Source organism: Neophocaena asiaeorientalis, unplaced genomic scaffold (assembly GCF_003031525.2).
Source record: "Neophocaena asiaeorientalis asiaeorientalis breed wild unplaced genomic scaffold, Neophocaena_asiaeorientalis_V1.1 scaffold174, whole genome shotgun sequence".
NCBI lineage: Eukaryota > Metazoa > Chordata > Mammalia > Artiodactyla > Phocoenidae > Neophocaena > Neophocaena asiaeorientalis.
This window is the reverse complement of record NW_020174922.1, coordinates 3,068,290-3,088,542: the sequence shown is the minus strand read 5'-3', so window position 1 is coordinate 3,088,542 and position 20,253 is coordinate 3,068,290.

Genomic DNA, 20,253 nt, shown 5'->3' with positions numbered 1-20,253 from the left:
AAATGAGTTGATAACATCTGGCAATAAGCCAGAGCTGGGCAATGGGAGGAGAGGCCCCAGCTGAACATGAAGTTCAAAGTTTGCCTATTACATGAGACTTGAAATACTGAAAATTGACCAGGGGATCTTGAATTACCTGACAATAATTAGAAAAGCCATAGGATCTGCTTCCATTTTTATGCAGGGGAAGAGGAAGAACAAGCCCCAGTGAGTATATTTCAAAGGAGAGTGGGAGATAAATTTGTTTATTCTTATACACTAAGGGCATGCTATTCAATATAATGCTTACACAATGACAGCTCTAGAAAGACTTATTTACACAGCACAGGTCACGGAGTTGGGGCCCAAGCTGGATTTTGCTTGCCTATCTACTTAGCTCTAGACCTGCTGCTAAATCATCAACTTTATACTGCCATGGCAACCTGTTCATTTCCTTATTTTATGAGCAGAGGACATTTCCTTCCTATTTCTTTGCCCTGGTATAATCTTTTACAAATGCCACACTGACATGCAGATGTATAACATTTATATACTTACATAACAAATCACCATGGCTTGATCAGTTTAACTATTAATCTGTACTGTCTGGTTAGATGGAAAGAGAAGATGACTGTTGTTCCTGTTTAGATTGCACGCAGAAATCCGTGGTGGACTTGCAGGAGGGCGGTGGATCACAGAAGCATGACCTAGGAAAGCACTGTCATCACCGAATCCAACTTCTTATCATGGCCATATTCTGTGCTACTTTCCAAGGGATGATACTTAGCGTTTTAGCATCTGAAATGCAATTGTTAGGGCATCCTAAAGTGTTTGGGCCTGGGGGCCTGACTCCCTTTGACCAAACACACATATATAAACCTAAAATGCCTATTTGTTAATTAACCACTAGATCTGTACTGATCACGACCAAAGAGTTATGTTGCTGATCAACATGTTCTTGTCCTATTTGCAAAATCTACGTGGGAAGCCAGAATCCAATAAGAAGATTACTCAGGGAGCACAGAATTAGCGCAAAGGAAAACAACTGGATGACTTTAATGGCTAATGTCATCAAGGTATGATAAATGGCAGGAATCTAGCTGTTAGACTATCTTGGCCCAAGGATGGGGACAGCAGTGTGCACCCTGGCCCCATGCTAGATGCATCAAGTCCGCATCTGTGTCTCTCTCGTTCATGCTGGTTGGGTTCATCTACCAACCCAACCACAACCAGATAGACACTCTTTCTTTAGGTGTGTTAACAAAGATACTTCAAGTTATGGTAACCTTGGCTGGCCTAGAAATCTTGGCATCCTTCTCTTTACCATAAGATTGCCAACCTCTGATACAATTCTTTCTTTGCTTATGATATAATCCAGCTCACAGAGGGCATTTTTTTCCCCCTTTATCTCCAACTTCTAATTGAATCCTCATTTTGGGCCATGTCTACCACCTACAGCTACCAGATGGGAATGCATGATCTCTAGAACTAGTTTTCACGGAGTGCTATGCTTCTTAATTTCAGACTTCCAAGCAGAGGGCCAGATGGTTACCTGTCTGTAGATGTTTCTCTAAATAGTTTCTGCCCTCGGGACCTCATATCAAAGGTTATTGCTTTTTAAAAAAATTTATTTATTTAATTAATTTTTGGCTGCGTTGGGTCTTCTTAGCTGCACGGGCTCAGTAGTTGTGGCGCGTGGGCTCAGTAGTTGTGGCTCACGGGCTCTAGAGCGTAGGCTCAGTCGTTGTGGTGCACGGGCTTAGTTGCTCCACAGCATGTGGGATCTTCCCAGACCAGGGCTCGAAACCGGGTCCCCTGCATTGGCAGGAGGATTCTTAACCACTGCACCACCAGGGAAGCCCTAGGTTATTGCTTTTTAATGGGCACATCTTGGACCTGACGAGCTATCATCTCTAAAATCTAAAACTCTAAAAGTCCATGCTCTGACCACAAACTCCCATCCTTCCAGCTCTCACTCCAGCTCTAACCGCTAACCCTCAATCTCAGTGGAACTTTGAAATACCTTAATCCCTTTATCTACCCACTCCTGGCCATATTTCCCTCACCTAATCCATAGCCTGATGGATTAACACGTAACCGCTCTCTCACTAGGAGGCTCAAGACTCACATCCTAGTGCTTTTCCGTACTTGCCCTGCACTTCCATGAACCAGACCTTGGCCTTCTTTGCTTCCACACAAAGGCAACAGTTTTGCTGAAGGAAGAACAATCATTAAGCAGACTGGAACCACTTCAGGTTCATAATCTTCAATTTTAACTGTACTCACCTTTTTTTTTTTTCTTTCTTGGCCCAGAGGCTTGTGGGATCTTAGTTCTTCCACCAGGGATTGAACCTGGGTCCCGGCAGTGAAAGCGCCAAACCCTTACCACTGGACTGGCAGGGAATTCCCTGTACTCATGTTTCAATAATTTCTTTACCTGATAACAACAAGCTCCTCTCTTATTTAGCAGTCAGAGAATTTCACCATTCTCCTCCCGGCTTCTAACTCACGCCCCAGCTCTGCCTCCCTCAGTTGTTCCTGATTATTTATTTCATAGATAAAATAGGGGCCGTCCCACAGACATTTACCTGCGCTTCCCCACATCAGCATTTATACACAGACACCTGCATCCTTACTTCTTTTCTCTCACTCACAGGAGCAGCTGTTTCTCCCTACAGCATTTTCAGGCTAATCCTTCCACCTGGGCTCCGATTAGGTTGTGGCTTTTAAAAACTCATCTGTTTTCTTTCTGACCTTTCTCTGCTAGCTCCTTCTTCTCAGCCTAAAAATGTGATCAAATCACTTTTATCTTAAAAAAAAAAAAACCAAAGTCCTTCATTAATTCTACATTTTCCTCTACACATGAGCCCCTCTATCCTTACATTCACAGTGAAGATCCTCACAGGTCTACACTCTTATCTCTATGTTTTCATCTCCCATTCATTCTCCAGTTTACTACCATCTGTCTCCTGCCCGCAGTATTCCATTGAAACTGTTCTGGAAAATGTTATCAGTGGCCTTTTTGGAGAAGTCAATGAACTCTTATTTGATCTCAATACATACTGTTGTTGAAAGTTGGTCGCACTTTCATTAGAGGGCTTTTCTAATTACTTCGGCTGCCCAACTTAGAACCCTCCTCTGCTGAATGATTTCTTCACTCCATGAACCTTGGGGGAGACAGATACTACATCTCACGATGGATGCTGAAAATAGAGTCACTGCCAGCTTCCTTGATAGAGGGCACAGCTCGTGAGGTAGGCTTGGCTATTCTGATGCATCTGCTCCAGACACTTATTCCAGCTAGTGATGCAAAGAACAGAGACAGAAGACTTCTCACTGATCGTGGAGAACATGCCTGCAGTATTCAGTGTCTTTTCATTCAGGCACTGCAAGTAGTCTAGTCTGCAGAGACTGGTGGTGGCCTCACCCAACCAATTCTGTGGTGTGATTTGTGGATGTGATTCTGACTGCGTAGCCTCTGGGCCTTCCAGGTGATTTAATGTGCTACCCAATAGCCTTAGATCTTTTCCCCCTTATGTTTAAGTCAACCAGAGTTGGTTTCTGCTCTTTGCAGCTAAGAGCTCTGACCACCGCAATTTCATTTTTGAACTGAATACCGCCTTTGATTGAAGAATTCTCCACTCCCACTTCCTTCTTCCTCCAATCAGCGACCAGTCTAATGTATTAACTATATCTTTGAACTTGAATGTGTTCTCATATAATGTGTAATGTTTTGTGTGCATGGTTTTTTTTTTTGTTTTTTTTTTTGTGGTACGCGGGCCTCTCACTGTTGCGGCCTCTCCCGTTGCGGAGCACAGGCTCCGGACGCGCAGGCCCAGCGGCCATGGGTCACGGGCCCAGCCGCTCCGCGGCATGTGGGATCCTCCCGGACCGGGGCACGAACCCGCGTCCCCTGCATCGGCAGGCGGACTCTCAACCACTGCGCCACCAGGGAAGCCCTGTGTGCATGTTTTTTAGTTCACATAAATGGTATTTTGCTAGGAGCTTTTTTTCTTTTGTACCTTTAAAAAAACTCAGCACCACGTTTTAAAAATCTGTTTTGTATATCTAGTGTGTTGTATTTAACTGATGCATGGAGCTGTTTCCACACTAGGTCTCTGGCTTAAAACTTCCTTCTAACACATAAATGTTGCAATGAACCCCTTTGTACATGTGGCCTCACGCTCACCTGTGGGTGAATGGCTCTGGTATGGTTTACGAGGAGTGGGATTGCTGGGACATACGGAATACACTGATTAAATGTAAGTACTGTCATATCGCCTCCTAGAATGGTCACAGGAGTCATCTACTACAGGGGAAGAAACAGTTTTCCTTGGCTCTCTTAGGGTCCCTGGCTGGGTCTGAGAAGTAAACAGACAAAGACAGAGGAACGGGAGAGGAGCATACACATCTTATTGAATTTTCATATGTACATGGGAAACGTCACAAGAAAATGAAGACCCGAAGAAGTGACTAGAGCAGGATACTTTTATACCTTTCAGACAAAGAAACAAAAAAATTGTGAAGAATTGACAAGATAAAGGGTTTGGGGATGGGAGTAGTACATGTTGAAGCAGTAACCGGGAAGATAAGGGTTAGTTTAACAAGAATTGTTTGTACAGGTTTCTTGGCCCCAGATTTCCTGTCTGGTGGTAAGAATTTCTTCCTGGTGCAGGGAGGGTACCTCTCACATGGGAGTCTTATGCCTTGTTTCAGGAAAGAAGGGCAAGGGAGAATGGGGGTCAGGGTAACGTTTTTGCTTTTGCTGTTTTCTCAGATTCCTCCACCTGAAGAGATTCAATATGGCAAGGTGCCATATTTTGGGGTACTGTATCCTGAACCCCTTCACTACCAACTGTATTCCCATTCCTCACATCCTTACCAAAACTTAGTATCTATCATTCTAATTCTTAATGACCAGTTGTATGTCATAATTTTTTAAATAGCTGCCATAGAAAACTCATACAAACCGCTTGATGATTTGTTTTTTACATTAAGTATACATCCGTCAAACCACCTTCTCCAACACAGAGGTTGGAGGTATGTGCCTTGAAGAGGTGCCGAGGAAGCAACGGAAGTGGCCTGAGGCAGACTCCCTGACAGCAGAGGCCCCGACAGCAGACATCTTTGAAAGGAGCCAGAGCAGAACATGAAGGTAGTAACAGATGCCACCAGGGTTCCTGAAAATACCTGGGAGACTTTGCAAGGAGATGGCTGACACTGAGAACGTGACCGCCATTTGATCAACTCTGGGTTGGATGGGCTGGGAAATACGTAACTACTTTCTGCCCCCTCTCCTCCTTGACTATGGAGCCTAAAAACTATATCTTACACGTGGCTTTATTTCTAGCTCCTGGAACATTTCTTGGCCGAGGGTAAGTACTCATTAAATGTTTGCTGAATGAAGAGCTACAGTCTCTTGACTCATTCTTTTCTATTTGCAAAATGGAGAGTTTTTTCCTATACTGAAATGACATTTATTTTGCCTTTTACCTCGAAGTCCCAGCTAGCACTTAATCCTAAACTTCATTTCACTGCCAGCCTTGGCTTAGAAATGTTCAGCACTGGGGCATCTCAGTTTCAATACAGCCTCCACAGCTTGGTCTCAGTCTTGTACCTCGTGATCACAGCACTTCGTAATGTGCACCTGCAGTATCCAGGCTTTAGGATGGGACCTTGAGTCACAAGCCCCTGGGCTTGGTGAATGGTTCCTACAGTGCCTCTCCCTGGATGACACCTCCTCTAGCCCTAATCAGCCCTGGGATGCCTACTTACCCTTTGAGACCCAGGTCACCTCTACAGGTCAAGTTCTTCATCCCCTCAGGCACAATTAGTCACCTCCTTTTTGATTTACACAGCCCTTTATTCTCACTCTAATAGACCTTACCATGAGATCTAATTTCTCTCTGAACATGTTTCTTCTGCAGTTAAGAAAGGCCATCTCATCGATGGGTTTATCTGGGTCCTCACTGATTAGCACAGTGCCTAGCACAGAGTAGGTGCTTGTTTTCATCAGGGTTTTCCAGAGAAATAGAACCAATTACATAGATAGATAGAGATGGATAGATAGATAGTAGATAGATAGATAGATACACAGATACATAAATACACAGATACACAGAAACATAGATACACAGATATATAGATACACACATACACAGATACATAGATGCACAGATACATAAATACACAGATACATAGATTTATTTTAAAGAATTGGCTTACATGATTGTGGGGGCTGGCAAGTCTGAAATTTATAGAATGGAAATTCAGCTAACAGTTGGTGTTGCAGTCTTGAGTCTGAAATCCATAGGGCAGGCCTGCAGGCTAGAAACTCAAGCCAAGTTTCTCTGTAGCAGTCTTGAGGCCGAATTGCTTCTTCTCGGCAGCTTGATTAGATGAGGCTTCATACAGGTAATCTACTTAAAGTCAACTGATGATAAATGTTAATCATATCCACAAATACCTTCACAGCAACATCTAGACTAGCCTTTGACCAAACAATTGTCACCATAACCTCACCAAGTTAGCACATAAAGTTAACCATCCCAGTGCTCAATACACATTTATTGCAAAAATTAAACAGATGTCTAGTAAGTCTTCTGGAAGTCGAGAGAAGACAGCAATGGGCTTTGGCACAGATTTCCAAACTTACAATGCTCTCAAGTGATAAAATAATCGTATTTGTTCATTGAGCAGGTAGCCATCAGAACCCCGCAAAAGACAGAGAGAGAGGGAGAGAGAATACATACATCTGCTGTGAATCAGACCAAGCTATGTATGTGGACACAGGCAACACATCCATCCACTTACTTTAATTCTACATGGTGGCAATAGGGCTTTAATAAACTTTGATCAAAATTATTTACTTTACCATTAATTGCTGTGGCACCAAAGAAAACACTCTCAGACGCAAACAAGAATGCTCTAAAGTGGTTCTTTGAACAGACTGAAAACGATGAATTCAAGAGTGTCATCTCCAGGGTTTGTTTCTCTTTTTAACATCTTTATTGGAGTATAATTGCTTTACGATAGTGTGTTAGCTTCTGCTTTATGACAAAGTGAATCAACTATACATATACATATATCCCCATATCCCCTCCCTCTAGCGTCTCCCTCCCACCCTCCCTATCCCACCCCTCTAGGTGGTCACAAAGCACCGAGCTGATCTCCCTGTGCTATACGGCTGCTTCCCACTAGCTATCTATTTTACACTTGGTAGTATATATAAATGCACGCCACCCTCTCACTTCCTCCCAGCTTACCCTTCCCCCTCCCTGTGCATCTCCAGGTTTTGACTAAGTTGTGAAACCAACAGGGTGCTGGAGGGAGTGGAACTGAGGGCCAGTGGTTAGGGGTCCTGCCTGAACAGAGCCTCCCTTCATAACATGGTGTTTCCCAGGCTGGATTCTTTCCTTTAAGTAGCTCAGGAGGCAAGAGTGGAAAGATTCAGGGCTTTAACAGAAAAAAAAAGTTTCTGCATCTATAAAATGGGCGTAATAATAATGACAAATATTAGGCTGAGCCACATGAAATGACTAATGTCCAACCACTTCTGGATGCCGGAAATGGAAATTTCGTGTGACTCAGCCAAAGAGATAAGCTATTAAGTGAGGAGTAGAGGTCCGTTATAGGTGATCAGTAACTACTGAACCTCATCTTTGTCATGAGGCTTGGGCTGGAGACTGAGGCAGGCCCTGGTCTAGAGGAGCCGAAGTTAGCTCAGCCCCCGAGGTGGGCAGGCAGCCTGAGGGAGCCCAGTGCTGGGCTCCAGTGGGTGGGGCTGAGTCTTTAACAAGACCTTGGGGTTTTTCCTCCAAAATATCCTGGTTCAGTACACTGAGTAAAAAGAATCTCAGTGTTCAAAAGACTAAGAGAGCGTGGAAAAATGAATGGGGAACTGGTGGATAAAAGTCCTTATTTGTTCAGTAGCCCTCCCCGACATGAAGTTGTGGAAGCAGAAGCAACAGTAACTGATTTTCCTGTTACACCCCTATGCGCACACGTAGATGGAGAACTGAAAGGGACTGAAGTTCTCAAAAGTCACACAGAGGAAGAAAAAACAAACAAAAGGGTGGAGAAATATTGAAACTATTATCAGCTCCTCAACTCGTCACACTGAAATCAAATTCTCACTAATTAGATAAATGCATGAGAACATATTTAAGTCTTGTGATGCCTCTGTTGGTGTTACCATTCCTGCTCTATAGAGAAGGAAACCAAGGGGAGAAGAGATTAGACAATTTTTAAAAAATGATTCCAATTAAGTCAAGTGCTATTTCCCACCAGTTGTTAAGAATGCCATTTAGTACACAGACAGCTGGCTCTTGGTACATGTCTCCTCTTGATTTCAAAAATTCTCTTGTAATAAAAAAATGATTGCCTGGGCAGTCTCACAAAAGCACATTCTGTTTCATGTTGTCACACACTCAGCTTCCCCAGGACACTGTGTAAGTACTACTTTTCAGATTGACTTTCTTATGCAATTGCCAATTGTTTCTTCTGGTCCTAGAATATTTATTTTTAATTGTATGATTTCGATTACTTAGGTTATGTTCACATTCTCTAAAAAATCCTATTGAGCAAGGATGCAAAATGGGGGAAAAACTCTTCTGCACTACAGAGGGTAGAATCTAATAGTCATGTTAATAGGATTCATGAAGGCAAGCTGCTTGGCCCATCAATTTTTCCATCCAGGAAGGCAACAACAGAAATGCCTAACAGTTTGAATTTTTTTTTTTTTTTTTTAAAGATAAGTCTGGGGACTTCCCTGGTGGTGCAGTGGTTAAGAATCTGCCTGCCAATGCAGGGAACACAGGTTTGAGCCCTGGTCTGGGCAGATCCCACATGCCACAGAGCAACTAAGCCCGTGCGCCACAACTACTGAGCCTGCGCTCTAGAGCCCACGAGCCACAACTACTGATCCCGCATGCCACAACTACTGAAGCCCGTGGGCCTGGGGCCCATGCTCCGCAACAAGAGAAGCCACCACAATGAGAAGACCGCGCACCACAACGAAGAGTAGACCCTGCTCACAGCAACTAGAGAAAGCCCTTGTGCAGCAACGAAGACCCAACGCAGCCAAAATAGATAAATAAATAAATAAAATAAACTTATTAAAAAATATATGTATATATAAGTCTGAAAGGTAAACAGCATCTTTTTCTACACATAGCATCCATGCTGTCTCATTATGGAAACTTCGAAAATTACGGGAAAATATAAAGAAGAAATAACAATTCAAATTTCTTCCTCCGTGAAAGTGCCACTGTGAACCCTGTAGTGTATGCTTCCCCTCAGTCTGGCAAAGAGGTTTTTTCAGATGAAAAGAATCCTGCTGCAAAATAATCAGTGAGGTGATTGTTCAAAATTCAAGGGAGAGGGCTTCTTCCCTGGTGGCGCAGTGGTTGAGAGTCTGCCTGCCGATGCAGGGGACACGGGTTCGTGCCCCGGTCCGGGAGAATGCCACATGCCGCGGAGCAGCTGGGCCCGTGAGCCATGGCTGCTGCGCCTGTGCGTCCGGAGCCTGTGCTCCGCAATGGGAGAGGCCACAACAGTGAGAGGCCAGCGTACGGCAAAATAAAAAATAAAAAAAATTCAAGGGAGAAAGGTGAACTGGTTGGGTAATCATTTAATGCTTTTACCTTTGCTCTGATATAATCATTTCTTAGTAACAGAGGACAATGTAAACTTTGAGATTGTTGCAAAATGCTTTCAGGCTCTCACAGATACAATCTTTTCACTAGAGCGGCTACATTAATGAGCAATACCAGTCCGATGTAAACTTCGTTATATTTTTTCACAATTAGGCATACTCCTGAATATTACAGTAGAGCTCCGGAATTTGGAATTTAAGGGCTTTTGGGGGAGATAATTTTGATTTAAGTGCAACTGATTTCCATGAATGCTTCTACTGGTGCAAACATTTTGGGAAAGGGACAAGTGAATACACGATAACCTGATTTTGAAGTAATTGAAGAGAGGGACTTTAATATTGGAGGATGGTGTGGTGTGTGCTTCTAGCCGAGCTCTCTGCAAGGGTTAAGCTGGAAGTTGGAGGAGCTGATTTGTTGAGAAACTTTAGGGTCTTGGGACCCTGGTCCTTCAGAGCTGGTGGCACACGATGGCACAGAACCAGGGCAGATGCCAGCCTTCTTGGGCACTGGGGTTAGATGTGGGAGATAGCACATTTGGGGCTGGCTTTGGAGATCTCCCAAAGATACCATTAGCAGTGGCCCTGGCGGAGATATTCCAAGTGGCATGAAAGGCAGGGGCTGTCCAAGGAGGAAGACAAGGAGAGGAAGCCAGCATATTGCCCAGAAAATCTGAGAGGAGGTGGAGGGAGGATTTTGCAAGGAAGGTTAGAGAGCCTGGCTGAGTAAAAAGTGCAAAATTAGTAACCAGGTACTTCCCTTAGGAATTGCATTTGGCTGCCAACACAGAGAACCGAAACAGCAGAAGCTTATACAAGGTGGGCTGGAGTGGCTCCAGAGTGTCGCCCGTGTCCTGGGTTTATTCTAACTTTCTGCTCCACACCCTTAACAAGGGGCGCAAGGTGTTTCGTGGTTTCAAAACGGGAGATGCAGTGCCTGCTACCACAACCACTTTGAGGCAGAAAGATGGAGGAACGGATATTACTGGTTTACTAGTGCTACCATAAAAATGTACCATAGTCTGGGTGGCTTAAACAACAGAAATTTATCGTATCACAGTTCTGAAGGCTAGAAGCCAGAGATCAAGGTGTTGACAAGGTTAGCTTCTCCTGAGGCCTGTCTCCTTGGCCTGTAGATGGCCCCCTTCTCTTGTCCTTACACGGTCTTCCCTCTGTGTTCCTCTTTGTCTGTGTCCTGATCTCTTCTTCTCACAAAGACACCAGTCATATTGGATTAGGACCCACTTTATAACTTAATTCCCATTTTAACTTAATTCCCTCTTTAAGGGCCCTATGTCCAAATACAATCACATTCTAGGGATTAGGACTTTCACATATGATTTTGGAAAGGAGCACAATTCAGCCCGTAACAAGGGGGGGAAAGGCAAAAGGGTGGGTCTCAGCTGGCAGCCCTCCTTTAATGGGTTTTTCATGAAGCTGCTACCCAAAACCTGTCACTCTCACCTGTCAGGTCGTTCTTCATGAAAAGGTGGGAAATGTAGTTTTTTATGACTTGACACATGGCTGCTTCACTTACTAAACTTGGGTTTGCATTGGTAAAGAAGAGGAAATGGATATGTGAATGATCTGGCCAGACCAGGGTAGTGAAGCTAATTATTCTGACTCAGTGACTCCTATGGCTCTGTAACACATGGCTGTGTCTGTGAAGAATGTACATCTTTGGACTATGGATATCTAGTCACCAGGATTGTATATTGGGGCCAGTGTGGTATGGCATGGAGTTGGTGGCTGGCCATCCACAAGAGAGCTCTGCATCCCCCGTGGGGCAAAACTTGTGGCTGCCATTGTAAGGGCACTAAGGCTTAGGGTGCAAAGTAGGGCTTCAAAGGTAAGGCGGGAGAGAGAAAAGAGAAAGGAAGTGTGGGAGGAAGGAATGAGGACGAGGACAGGAGGAAAGGATAAACTGTGAAAACAAATGCCGGGATGAGGAATAAGCAGGACTCCTTTCCAGACACTGCAGTTCCCACCCCCAGGGACACGGTGGGAGGGGAGGGGCAGTGAGCTGGGGTGGGGGGATGTCCTGGGACCAAGTTCCCCGGCAGGATGTATGAATCACACAGGCGAGCAGTCACTCAAAATCAAACCGGAAAGGAAACAGAAGCGAACAGAAGAGAATGAAGGCGAGAAAAGAGAGGAGAGAGGGAGGGAGCGAGGAAAGAGGAAGAGAGAGAGAAAGAGGTCCTGAACAAGCACTGAGGCAATGTGTTAGGGGCCAGGTCAGCTGGGAGCAGTCCTAAAAACCTGGCAGGCTTGCTGGGGAAAGCTCCAGTTCTCTGTTATTTCTTTGGACAAGAGGGAATTCTCCTACTTGGTACTAACCTCTGCTCATCTACGAGCTTCCTGAGTTCTGAGTCACTGATTTCCCATGCTACTAAAGGGTGAAATGATGCTAAGATGAATATTACAAACATTGGGCTAATTCTGCTCATTTCCTTCAAGGCTACTGCCCGTGATCCCTGTGCCTTGGTCCTTGTGCTTGCATTAGTCATTGAGGTCTTTACTGGAAAGTATTATTTGATTTCTAATGCAAATGCAGCAGTGCCCTTTCCATCAGCTGAGGCAGGCAGAGCTCCCCACAGTGGGAAGGGATGGTGTTACCGTGGTGATGAGATGACTGTCTGAGCACAAGGCTAAGCACCCTGCTGTAGAAGGGCAGGAAGAAGTCATTCCTTACTCTCTCCCCATGAGTCATAGCTGATTTACATAACCCCTTCGCTTTTCATTAAAAGCTGATATCTACTGGGAAAGAAAGTCAGAACAATGGTCAAGGTGGGAAAGGGTTGCCTCTTCAACGAACACCATCTTGGTTTTCTGGTTTAAACTTCTAATTAACATATTGTCTCTAAAGGAAGACACAGAAGCTATATATTGTTTATGGATACACAGATATAGTAAAAGAATAAGAACCTGCATGAGAAGTATAAACATCAAATTCTTTCAACGAACACCATCTTGGTTTTCTGGTTTAAACTTCTAATTAACATATTGGTGGGAATTCCCTGGCAGTCCAGTGGTTAGGACTCCGCGCTTCCACCGTAGGTAGCGGGTAACCAGGTACAATCTCTGGTCAGGGAACTAATCCTGCAAGCAACGTGGCACGGCCAAAAAAAAATAGATATTGCTTTCTGCTGAGGGCATGTATAAAGTGGTTAAATTTTAAAATGTCAGCCAAAATTTGAAGGACGGGATAAACTGGCTAGTAAACTAGGTTATCAGCTATGGCACACTGAACAGCATACTCTACCTTTTAAACTTGTGTGAGAATACATGTATTTCCTCCTAAGGTTGATACTTGGAACTAGAAAACACTCTTTTGGACGTTTGTTTACAAAGTCCTGAGGATAGTACTGACATTTTCTTTATATCCCCAGTACTTGTGGCAAATAGTATACGTATAAGCATTGAATAAGTGAATGCTTTTAATAAATCACTCACATGAACACTCATACCTTGCTGGTGGGAATACAAATTTGGGAGCCTCCCAAGCATAAAATACTGCTTGAACAACAGCTATTCCCACTGATTAACGTGTCATCAGTTGAAGTCTTTTTGTCAAAAGGGTACGCCTTACCTTTGATTGTACTAAATCACATTCTTGAATCTATAAAGCATTCAATTTAGACCTTTTTTTTGCCTGATTAGCATTGAATAAGTGAATGCTTTTAATAAATCACTCACATGAACACTCATACCTTGCTGGTGGGAATACAAAAGGGTACAGCCACTTTGGAAAACAGTTTGGTAATTTGGCTACGTAATAAGGCCCAATTATTTGGTCAAACACCAGTCTAGATGCTGAATGCTTTTAATAAATCACTCACATGAACACTCATACCTTGCTGGTGGGAATACAAAAGGGTACAGCCACTTTGGAAAACAGTTTGGTAATTTGGCTATGTAATAAGGCCCAATTATTTGGTCAAACACCAGTCTAGATGTTGCCATGAAGATATTTTTTAGATGTGATTAATATGTATAATTAGTAGACTTTGAGTAAAGGCAGTTACCCTCCATAAAGTGGGTGGGCCTCATCTGATCAGTTGAAAGCCTTAGAAGCAAAGGATGGGGTTTCCTGAAGAAAAAGTAATTCTGCCTTAAGATTGCAACACAGAAGGTCTTCCCTGGTGGTGCAGTGGTTAAGAATCCGCCTGCCAATGCAGAGGACACGGGTTCGAGCCCTGGCCCGGGAAGATCCCACATGCTGCGGAGCAACAAAGCCCGTGCACCACAACTGCTGAGCCTGAGCTCTAGAGCCTGCAAGCCACAACTACTGAGCCCACGTGCCACAACTAGTGAAGCCTGCACACCTAGAGCCCATGCTCTGCAACAAGAGAAGCCACAACAATGAGAAGCCTGCGCACTGCAACTTAGAGTAGCCCCCGCTCACCGCAACTAGAGAAAGCCCACGCACAGCAATGAAGACCCAACACAGCCATAAATAAATAAATAAATTTATTTTTAAAAAAAGATTGCAACACAGAAACCCTCCCTGAGTCTCCTGTTTGCCAGTGCCTGCCCTGCAGATTTTGGACTCAGGATTGCAACATCAACTCTTACCTCTCTCTCTCTCAAAAAGTAGCAATAGGTATAGAGGCAGATAGAATTTCCTATTGGTTCTGTTTCTCTGGAGAACCTAATACATCATACAATTTATCAATCCTAGGCCTAGGTATTTACCTACAAGAAATGAAAAAATATGGTAAAATAAAGACCTGTATGTGAATGTTTCTATCTGCTTCATTCATAATTGCCAAGAATGGAAACACAACCCAAATATCCTCCAACTGGTGAATGAAGAAACAAACTGTGTTTCATCCATGCAATGCAATATTACTTGGCAACAGAAAGGAAAAGACTATTGCTACACACAACAACTTGGATAAATCTCAAAGGCATCACGCTGAACAACAGAAGTAAATTTCAAAAGTCTGCATGAGTCTATTTTTTTTCCTCTTTGGTATGAGTGTATTTAAATGAAATTCTGGAAAAGGCAAAACTATATGAATAGAAAACAGATCAGTGGTCGCCAGGGCCTGGAGTTGGAGGTGGGATTGCCAACAAAGAAGAATGAGGGAATTTGTTGGGGTGATGGAACTGTTCTACATCTTTTTTGTTGTTGTTGTCCTACATCTTGATTGTGGTTACATGACCATATGTACTCGTCAAAACATAAATCTATACATTAAGAAGGGTAATTTTACTGTACACAAATTATACCTTATTGAACCTGACATAAAAAAAACCCTGTCTTTTTATGGTCATTCTTGTAATCTCTTATTCTGTGGGAAGACATGGTAAAAAATTAATTCTAAAAAATCATCGCATTTTTCAGGGAGACAGAAGTATTGATACTTGACTGGTAGGTTATATTTAAGCTAACTGAATATGCCACAGAGAGGCTGGGCCCGTGAGCCATGGCTGCTGAGCCTGTGCGTCCGGAGCCTGTGCTCCGCGGCGGGAGAGGCCACAACAGTGAGGCCCGCGTACCGCAGAAAACAAAAACAAAAACGAAATTCCCTCTGGAAATAAATACTGCAAATAGCAAGGCCAGGAAAACTTTCCGTAATGAGTAATAACAAGAGAACTGTCATGACACCAATACCAAGATCCTAAAATATGTAAAGTGGGAAAGAGCAGCAAAACTAACCAGAGAAGGTTCAGTTGAAAATAGTGGTGAAGAAAATCACCAAACATTGTGCTATGAGTTTTCAAAAATCGTAAAACATTGCTTCTCTAAAGGAAGACACAGAAGCTATATATTGTTTATGGATACACAGATATAGTAAAAGAGTAAGAACCTGCATGAGAAGTATAAACATCAAATTCATGATAATAGTTACATTTTTAGTGGGAGTGCACAGGGGGCCTTAACAGTATCTGTAATGTTTCATTTTTAATATCTGAAGCAAATATGACATAAGGGAAAGATCTGATAAATCTTTGAGTTGGATCCACAGATATCTCCTACATTATTCCCTATAATTTTTTCTGTATGTTTGGTAACCTCATTATAGGTAACTACATTTTTTAAAACTTTGTAAAATGTCTTCCTTTGAATCTACTGTCCGCCAACATGATCATTCCTCCTCCTCTCCCAGTTTGGGAGCCTCCCAAGCATAAAATACTGCTTGAACAACAGCTATTCCCACTGATTAACGTGTCATCAGTTGAAGTATTTTTGTCAAAGGGTACGCCTTACCTTTAATTGTACTAAATCACATTCTTGAATCTATAAAGCATTCAATTTAGACCTTTTTTTTGCCTGATGCAGGCCTCTAGGGCCACTTTGTTTAAAACAATACTGAGAAAAACAAACATTACATTGACTGCCTTGGTTTTGCAAAAATGACAGATTGGCCCGTGAGCCATGGCTGCTGAGCCTGCGCGTCCGGAGCCTGTGCTCCGCGGTGGGAGAGGCCACAACAGTGAGAGGCCCACGTACCGCAGAAAACGAAAACAAAAACGAAATTCCCTCTGGAAGTAAATACTGCAAATAGCAAGGCCAGGAAAACTTTCTTGCCCTTGCTTGCCGCAACTAGAGAAAGCCCTCGCACAGAAATGAAGACCCAACACAGTCAAAAATAAATAAATAAGTGGCATAGTTGTTATTAAAAAAAAAAAAAAAGCAGTTACTGTACTTCCTATTCTGAGCAATTCTGAACAATGTCCACTGACAAATGATCATTACAATCAGGAACTGTTGCTTCTACTAAAATTTGCTTACAAACTGATTTGCTATATGCAAATTTATCCCACGATAGACTTGTTATTTTATCCTTCATAGCTATTTTTGTCCCATAATGTTATTTAGTAGGAATAAAACTGAATGAAAGGCTTCCCTGGTGGCACAGTGGTTGAGAGTCCGCCTGCCAATGCAGGGGACACGGGTTCATGCCCTGGTCTGGGAAAATCCCACATGCCACGGAGCGGCTGGGCCCGTGAGCCATGGCCGCTGAGCCTGCGCGTCCGGAGCCTGTGCTCCGCAACAGGATAAGCCACAGCAGTGAGAGGCCCGCATACCGCAAACAAACAAACAAAAAAATTGAATGAAGATATTTTGAAAGTAAAGACTCTTGAAAGTTGTTGACATAGTTGGGAGTTTCTCAACTCAGGGTATATCTCTAAAGAAATAAGCTTCCTATGTGTTTTATGGAAACCAAGGAGGTGTACTCACAGTGGGAATGTGACATATCCTGGGTGCTTAGGGTTGCTCTACTTCCTATGGTGAATGGACATGCATAATTGATATGAATAATTGAGTTCCACAAGTTATTGATATTTGAATTAAATAATATGGAACTCCATGCAAAATTAACTGCACGTGAGACACTTGACACTTTAAAGAAGATAATTAAGATGAAAAGTAAATATCTGTAAGCAACATAAGTGACTGAAAGAAAACAGGGAACTTCTTTTTAAAAGGATGGTGGGAAAGATGTCTATGATATTGTAGCAAGCTCTTTTCTGGAGGCTTAATGTGTTCAAATAGATGATTAATTATGAGAGTGAAAGGGGTCAGAGTATGCCACCTGTAATATGCCACTTTGGCATATTTATTTTGAGCTGAAGAGAGCTGAGAATCATCAGATGCAGAAAGAAGTCTTCTCAGAGCTTCCCTGTCTGACTGAAAACAGAAACTTCTGAGAAATGAGTACCACCAGAAATCCCCTCTCCTGGGGGAGTTTTCTGGCCATGAAGAAGATGGAAAGTGAGAACCAAGATGGATCTGCACAAACAAACATTATTAAAATAATACAAAAAAATAAAAACCCCACATAGTTTGGGAATTCCCTGGCAGTCCAGTGGTTAGGACTTGGTGCTTTCACTGCCAGGGTCCTGAGCTCCATACCTGGTTGGGGAACTAAGATCCTAAAGACGGTACCATGTGGCCAAATAATAATAATAATAATACTTATCTTCCATTAGTTTCCCCATATATTTACCTTCCCACTCTTTACTACTCCTAGAAGCTAAAAACCCTTTTCCTTTGTCTTATCACTTCTCCACAAATTTACTGTCCTTTGTTAAAATGATATATAAGCCTCTGAGTCTGACTGCCTCTTTGGGGTTTTCATTTTATTTCTGTAAGCCCCCCACCATATGCATACATAATAACCTTTTTTTTCTTCTTGTTAATCTGTCTTTTGTCAGCCTAATTTGTAGGGCCCCATTCACTGAACATAAGAGGGTATAGGAAAAAGTTTTTTCCTCCCCTACAAACATGAAGACTAAAGAATTATCTTTTAAAATGAACCACAAGAGTTAAATTTAGCTAAAGAAATTTTTGTTCTGGGAAAAAAAAAAAACTTGAGTGGAAAAATATTCAGTGAAGGTTTTGACCATTCAGCTAAGTGATGAACTGAATAGCCAAGAATATCCTTCTCTTCTATTAAAGAAAACTAGGAAAAGGTTGTTTTTATTATTTTTTTAAACAGTAGGCAGTAGGCTTAGTTTTCTGCCATGACCTGGAAAAAACATATTGAAGTCTGTGGCAGAACACTGCTCCAAACCACCAAGTTGTCAAAATCATAGGCAGAATCATTTGCAGCAACATGGATGCAACTAGAGATTATCACACTAAGTGAAGTAAGTCAGAATGAGAAAGACAAATACCACATGACATCACTTATATGTGGAATATGAAATACGGCACAGGGCTTCCCTGGTGGCGCAGTGGTTGAGAATCCGCCTGCCAATGCAGGGGACACGGGTTCGAGCCCTGGTCTGGGAAGATCCCACATGCTGTGGAGCAACTAAGTCCATGCACCACAACTACTAAGCCTGTGCTCTAGAGCTGGTGAACCACAACTACTTAGCCCGTGTGCTGCAACTACTGAAGCCTGCGCACCTAGAGCCCATGCTCTGCAGCAAGAGAAGCCACAGCAATGAGAAGCCTGCGCACCACAACGAAGAGTAGCCCCTGTTCTCCACAACTAGAGAAAGCCCATGCTCAGCAACAAAGACCCAACACAGACAAAAAAGTAAATAAAACAAAGAAATTTAATAATGATAAATATACGGCACAAATGAACCTATCTACAAAACAGAAACCAAATCACAGACACAGAACAGACTTGTGGTTGCCAGGGGGGAGGGTGGGAGGGAGAGGGATGGACTGGGAGTCTGGGGTTAGTAGATGCAAACTATTACCTTCAGAATGGATAAACAGCAAGGCCCTACTGTATAGCACACAGAACTATATCCAATCTCCTGGGATAAACCATAATGGAAAAGAATTAAAAAAGAATGTATATACATATATAACTGAGTCACTCTGCTGTACAGCAGAAATTAGCACAACATTGTAAATCAACTATACTTCAATAAAAAGCAGAGAATAAAAAAATCATAGGCAGAATCTATGTTGAAAAGCTTCTATGACAATCAAGAATACATCCTGTAAGCGAAAGTAATCAGTCAGAACATCTTAATGGTTCGACCCAATGGTTTTATGAGTAAAAGCCAGTAGTGAGGGAAAAAAAAAAACCCCACAGTGGCATCCAGGCTCATAGCCTGGCTTTTCTGAAATTGTTTTGGACCCTCCCAAGCTTTTCTAAAATCAGCTGTGAGTGACTTCTGGCTTTTTCCAAAATGAATAATCCTTAAAATAATCCTTAGCAAATAAAATAAAAGACAAAATTTGAAGGGGGTTAATTTGATGAGGAATTATTAAAATTATATGTGGAGTAGTGATAAGGTTATGAGAAGTGGTGTACTGCCTCCTAAAACAAACAGGGGGCCTAACATTCACTGAACATTTTTTGAGTATCCCCTGTATGGAGCAAGTTGCAAAGTTCTGGAAGAGATGAACACTCATTTGGATGTCTCTTAACCACTAGTATGTAGCAAAACTGGTTGGTCTTGGGACCCATAGCCACCCTGACGTGTAAGCCAGGACTAGATTCCTAACACGTGTTTCAGGCACACAACCATTGCTGGATCTTTATCCCCAGTGTTTCTTGACAACCATTTCTTGTCTATGCTAGTCAGCAATACTTCTCTATCCCCATCTCATCAGTTTGTCTCCCCATGGACCACTATTCCAGGTCATATACACAGGTTCACCAGAGCAATGTTTGTCAATGTACATGTTTTAAAAGGCATTTTGAAAAACACATTAAAATGTGAATCTTTATGAAATAAAGAAGAATTCACACACATATTTAACTTCTTACAAAGATGCCAGTCACAGTGTTGCTTAAAAACAGGAAAAACTGGGTACAAATGACATGTCTAGTATCTGGGGCTTGTTAAATAAATATGGTAAATCAAAACAAAGGAATACAATGCAGCTGTTTAAAATGATGTTATAGAAGGAAATATCTTGATGTGGGAAAGCTGTTCATGATTTATAATACTGTGAAATGAAACCAGATGATAAAAATGCATACTTCCGGGCTTCCCTGGTGGCGCAGTGGTTGAGAGTCCGCCTGCCGATGCAGGGGACACGGGTTCATGCCCCGGGCCGGGAAGATCCCACATGCCGCGGAGCGGCTGGGCCCGTGAGGCACGGCCGCTGAGCCTGCGCGTCCGGAGCCTGTGCTCCGCAACGGGAGAGGCCACAACAGTGAGAGGCCCGCATTCCGCAAAAAAAAAAAAAA